The sequence below is a fragment of the Triticum dicoccoides genome, chromosome 6A, assembly GCF_002162155.2.
Source record: "Triticum dicoccoides isolate Atlit2015 ecotype Zavitan chromosome 6A, WEW_v2.0, whole genome shotgun sequence".
Lineage (NCBI taxonomy): Eukaryota > Viridiplantae > Streptophyta > Magnoliopsida > Poales > Poaceae > Triticum > Triticum dicoccoides.
In genome coordinates this window covers 464716946-464723542 of record NC_041390.1, presented here as the reverse complement: position 1 = coordinate 464723542, position 6597 = coordinate 464716946, and positions in this window count along the sequence as shown.

Here is a 6597-nt window from a genome sequence, read left to right as displayed (position 1 = left end):
GGATCACATAACTACCCCTCAACATGCAACAAAGAGTCACTCCAAAGTCACTAATAGTGGAGAACAAACGAAGAGATTATGGTAGGGTACGAAACCACCTCAAAGTTATTCTTTCCAATCAATCCGTTGGGCTATTCCTATAAGTGTCACAAACAGCCCTAGAGTTCGTACTAGAATAACACCTTAAGACACAAATCAACCAAAACCCTAATGTCACCTAGATACTCCAATGTCACCTCAAGTATCCGTGGGTATGATTATACGATATGCATCACACAATCTCAGACTCATCTATTCAAACCAACACATAGAACCTCAAAGAGTGCCCCAAAGTTTCTACCGGAGAATCACGACGAAAACGTGTGCCAACCCCTATGCATAGGTTCATGGGCGGAACCCGCAAGTTGATCACCAAAACATACATCAAGTGAATCACGTGATATCCCATTGTCACCACAGATACGCACGACAAGACACACATCAAGTGTTCTCAAATCTTTAAAGACTCAATCTGATAAGATAACCTCAAAGGGAAAACTCAATCCATTACAAGAGAGTAGAGGGGGGGGGGAACATCATAGGATCCAAATATAATAGCAAAGCTCACGATACATCAAGATCGTACCACCTCAAGAAGACGAGAGAGAGAGAGAGAGATCAAACACATACCTACTAGTACATACCCTCAGCCCCGAGGGATAACTACTCCCTCCTCGTCATGGAGAGCACCGGGATGATGAAGATGGCCACCGGAGAGGGATTCCCCCTCCGGCAGGGTGCCAGAACGGGTCTAGATTGGCTTTCGGTGGCTACAGAGGTTTCTGGTGGCGGAACTCCTGATCTATTGTGCTCCCCGATCGTTTTAGGGTATATGGATATATATAGGCGGAAGAAGTACGTCAGGGGAGCCACGAGGGGCCCACGAGGGTGGAGGGCGCGCCCAGGGGGGGTGGGCGCACCCCCTGCCTCGTAGTTTCCTCGTTGCTTCCCTTACGTGGACTCCAAGTCTCCCGGGTTGCTCTCCTTCCAAAAATAAGTTTTGTGAAGTTTCAGGTCAATTGGACTCCGTTTGATTTTCCTTTTCTGCGATACTCTAAAACAAGGAAAAAGCAGAAACTGGCATTGGGCTCTGGGTTAATAGGTTAGTCCCGAAAATGATATAAAAGTGTATAATAAAGCCCATAAACATCCAAAACAGAAGATAATATAGCATGGAGTAATCAAAAATTATAGATACGTTGGAGACGTATCATGAGTTTATTCAAATCAAGTCTTTTATATAAAGAGAAATGCATAACACTAACACCAGCTCCCAAATCACATAAAGCAGTCTCCACATAATTTCTTTTGATGGAGCAAGGTATAGTTGGTATTCCCGGATCTCCAAGTTTTTTAGGTACTCCATACTTAAAATTATAATTAGCAAGCATGGTGGAGATTTCAGCTTCCGGTATTTTTCTCTTATTGGTGATGATGTCTTTCATGTACTTTGCATAAGGAGGCATTTTCAAGATATCAGTCAAGCGAGTACGCAAAAAGACTGGCTTCAACATTTCAGGAAAGCGTTCAAATTCTTCATCATCTTTCTTTTTAGTTGACTTAGGTGGAAAGGGAATAGGTTTTTGAACCCATGGTTGTCTTTCCTTACCGTGTTTCCTAGCAACAAAGTCTCTTTTATCATATCTTTTATTCTTAGGTTGTGTGTTACCAAGATCAACTGTAGGTTCTATCTCAACATCATTGTCTGGTTCTTTATTATTTGTTTGAGTGTCTTCATGGAACTCATCATTATCTTTTTTATTATCAAAAGGTGAGTGTTCACTACCAGGTTGAGTTTCAGCATCAGAGATAGAAACTTCATTATTGGGAGGTTTTTCTACTTCAGGTTCATTGGAGGCATGCAAAGTCCTATCATTTTTCTTCTTTGTTTTATTTTTAGAAGGACTACATGCATCAGTGTTAACTCTCTAAGAGTCTTGTTCAATTCTTTTTGGGTGTCCCTCAGGATAAAGTGGTTCCTGAGTCATTTTACCTCCTCTAGTTGCTACTCTAACATCAAAGTCATGTATGTCATTGTTCATTTCATCAAGCAACTCTCTTTGAGACTTAGCAACTTGTTCTAACTGGGTTTGAACCATAGAAGCTGATACGTCTCTGTTGTATCTATAATTTTTGATTGTTTCATGCCAATATTATTCAACTTTTACATACTTTTGGCAACTTTTTATATGATTTATTTGGACTAACTTACTTATCCAGTGCCCAGTGCCAGTTCCTGTTTGTTGCATGTTTTTGTTTCGCAGAAAATCCATATAAAACAAAGTCCAAACACCATAAAACTTTACGTATAATTATTTTGGAATATATGTGATTTTTAGGAGGTGGAATCAATGCAACTGGGGGCCCACAGTGCCCACAACCCACCAGGGCTCGCCAGGAACCCCCTGGCGTGCCCAGGTGTCTTGTGCCCTCCTCGATGGTCGGTTGAGGCCCTTCTTCTTGCGAAAGAAAGATAATTTACGGAAAAAACCGTGTAAAAATTTCAGCGCAATCGGAGTTACGGATCTCCGGGAATTTAAGAAACCGTGAAGGGCCAGATCTGAGGAATGCGAAATAGACGAGAACAGAGATGGAGATCCAATCTCAGAGGGGCTCCCGTCCCTCCGCCACCATGGAGACCAAGGACCAGAGGGGGAACTCTCCTCCCATCTAGGGGGGAGGCCAAGGAAGAAGAATAAGGAGGGGGCTCTCTCCCCCTCGCTTCTGGTGGCACCAGAGTTTCGCCGGGGCAAGGATCGTGACGGCGATCTACATCAACAATCTTGCTACCGTCAACACCAACTCTCTCCCCCTCTATGCAGCGGTGTAACACCTCTTCTCCCCATTGTAATCTCTATTTAAACATGGTGCTCAACTCCATATATTATTTCCCAATGATCTATGGTTTTCCTATGATGTTTGAGTAGATTCGTTTTGTCCTGGAGGTCAATCGTGATCTTGGTTGGTATGATTGTATATTTTATTTATGGTGCTGTCCTACGGTGCCCTCCATTCTCATGCAAACGTGAGGGCCCCCGCTTTAGGGTGTTGCAATGTTCATGGTTTGCTTACGGTGGGTTGCGAGAGTGACAGAAACTTAAACCCGAGTAGGTGGGTTATGGCGTATGGGAGTAAAGAGGACTTGATACTTAATGCTATGGTTGGGTTTCACGACCTTAATGATCTTTAGTAGTTGCAGATGCTTGCTAGAGTTCCAATCATAAGTGCATATGATCCAAGTATAGAAAGTATGTTAGCTCATGCCTCTCCCTCATATAAAATTACAAGAATGATTACCGGTACTTGTTATCGATTTCCTAGGGACAAATAACTTTCTTCTTGACACAAACCCTTTGACTAAACACCTAACTTTTATTATCTTGCAAAGTAATTCTCGTTTTATTCTTGCAAAGTAGTTCTAGCATCACACCTACAAAATAGTTTCATACTTGTTTTCGATAAAGCAAACGTCAAGTGTGCGTAGAGTTGTATCGGTGGTCGATAGAACTTGAGGGAATATTTGTTCTGCCTTTATCTCCTTGTTGTGTTCGACACTCTTATTTATCGAAGAAGGCTACAAACGATCCCCTATACTTGTGGGTTATCAAGACCTTTTTCTGGCGCCGTTGCCGGGGAGTTTTAGCGTGGGGTGAATATTCTCGTGTGTGCTTGTTTGCTTTATCACTAAGTAATTTTTATTTTGTGCTCTTGTTTTCTATCTTTAGTTATGGGTAGGAAATGTAAAATACCACAAAAAATTACTTGTACCTACTAAACCAATGGTTGAAGAACCACCAAAAATATATCATACTACTGAAGCTTTCTACTTGGATCATCTTCGATCCATTTGTGCTCGTGGTGAAAACCCAACTAGCTTAGTTGAGGGAAAATCATTAGATGAGCATGCTTGTTTTGTGTGTCATCGTTTATCTAAAAAAGGGAAACTTTTACAACATCAAATTAATACTATGCAATGCTATGCTTGGAATTTATGTGAATTACATGATGTTACATGTTGTTTTGAAGACCCTAAGAAACACCTTCCCTACCAATGTGAGTTTATTGATAATGGGATCGTGTCTTATTATGCCAAAGGTGTTTATAATTACTTTGATATCAGAAAAATTGAAGAATTTGTTGCTTTTAAGGGTGCTTATGAAATTGCTTCTTTGATTGAAAAGTATGATGCTACTCTTTACAAATCTGAAAATTTTGCTATACTTAAATATTGTTATGATAATTATGCTTCTAATGCCTATGTTAAACCATATATTGAGGACTCCTCCGCTGTCCAAGAAGAGACTAATATTTTGCAGGAGTCTATGGAAGAAGGAGTTGATGAAACTATGAGCTCATTGGATGAAAAAGATGATGAGGAGAGCGAAGAACAAATGGAGGAAGAGCGGATTAGCTACCCGTTCCCACCTTGTAATGAGAGTAACTCTTCAACTCATACATTATTTAATGCCCCTTCATTCTTACCGAAGGATGAATGCTATGATAATTGCTATGATCCCGTTGATTCTTTTGAAATATCCCTTTTTGATGAACTTGATGATTGCTATGTTTGTGGCCAAGATGCCAATATGAATGATGCTTATGGAGATGAACTTGCTATTGTTCCTTATGTTAAACATGGAATTGTTTCTATTGCACCCACACATTATAGTCCTATTATCTTTTTGAATTCTCCCAACTACACTATATCGGAGAAGTTTGCTCTTGTTAAGGATTATATTGATGGGTTGCCTTTTACCGTTGCAAATGATGATTTTGATGAATATAATATGCATGTGCTTGCTACTCCTACTTGCAATTATTATGAGAAAGGAACAACATCTCCGCCTCTCTATGTTTCCAACACGATAAAATTGCAAGAAATTGCTTATACTATGCATTGGCCTTTACTTGATGTGCATGAATTGTTCCTGTATGACATGCCGATGCATAGGAAGAGAGTTAGACTTCGTCATTGCATGATATATGTTGCTTTGTGCTCATTACTAAATGCCAAATCATTGTTAATTAAAATTGGCTTTGATATACCTTGGGATCCCGGTGGATTCATTACTTGAGCACTTTACGCCTAGCTTAATGGCTTTAAAGAAAGTGCTGCCAGGGAGACAACCCGAAAGTTTTAGAGAGTCATTTATTTCTGACGAGTGCTTTTATAAAGTTTAAAAACAAAATAACATAGAGGGGAACTTAAAAACCTTTTCACAAAAGAGAAGCGATTGGAAGTTATGCATTGGAGAAGTGAGGGTCGACCTTGAACACTTGTGTTCATGCTCATGGAAACAATGTAGAATTTTTCATGAAGATTCTCACAAAAATTATTACCCCGTTTTACAATTCCATTGTATTATAAAAATAATGTGCCAAGATTTGCCATTAGGATGAGTAGGTTAATTGTTGGTTTGTGCGGTGCAAAACAAAAACTTTGGCTGTAGTGCTCGATTATATATTTTTTACTGGAATGTCAAACGGTTCTGAAACTTTTTGCACTGTCTTTCTATTCAAAATGTTTATTTTGTACTAATTTTTCAGAATTTTTTGAGTTACATAAGTATGGTAGATGTTCAAATCTTTACAGACTGTCCTGTTTTCACAAATTGCTGTTATAGCTTCATTATTTGCGTATGTTTGAATTCTTGTTGAATCCTCATTGACTTGGGGCCAAAGAATTGTGATAGCATACAGTGGGTAATGTTTTTTTATAACTGTACAATAATGTTACAGCAGTACATGATGGGATTTCATTGCCATGTTCACTAACCCCGCCACTAAAAGTCCGGTTAAGTTTTGTGTGGATGAAGTGTTCGAAGATCGAGGAGGTACCAATGCGAGGAGAAGGAGGAGAGGCAAGAGCTCAAGCTTGGGGATTCTCAAGGCACCCCAAGTAAATATCCAAGGATACTCAAGCGTCTAAGCTTGGGGATGACCCGGAAGGCATCCCATCTTTCTTTAACAAGTATCAGTATGTTTCCGGTTTCGTTTCGTTCGCGTGATATGTGCAAATCTTGGAGCGTCTTTTGCTTTTAGTTTTCACTTTTCTTTCATGCACCATGCTGGTATGAGATAGTCCATGATTTATTTATAGAATGATCATTGCACTTCACTTATATCTTTTGAGTATGGCTTTATAGAATGCTTCATGTGCTTCACTTATATCATTTGAAGTTTGGATTGCCTGTTTCTCTTCACATAGAAAACCATTATTTGAAGAATGCTCTTTTGCTTCACTTATGTTTGTTAGATCATGGTCTTTTGTAGAAAGAATTAAACTCTCATGCTTCATTTATATCTATTTAGAGAGTCAAAAGGAATTGGTTGTTTGCATGGTTAGTCATGAAATCCTACATAAAACTTATGGATCACTGAATATGATATGTTTGATTCCTTGCAATATTTTTGCGATATAGAGATGGAATATGTGGGAGGTACTAGTAAATGGTTGTGGTTAGTAAGAATATTGGTGTTAAGGTTTGTGATTCCCGAAGCATGCACATATAGTCTCTAGTTATGTTATGATGTTGGAGCATGATTTATTATTGATTG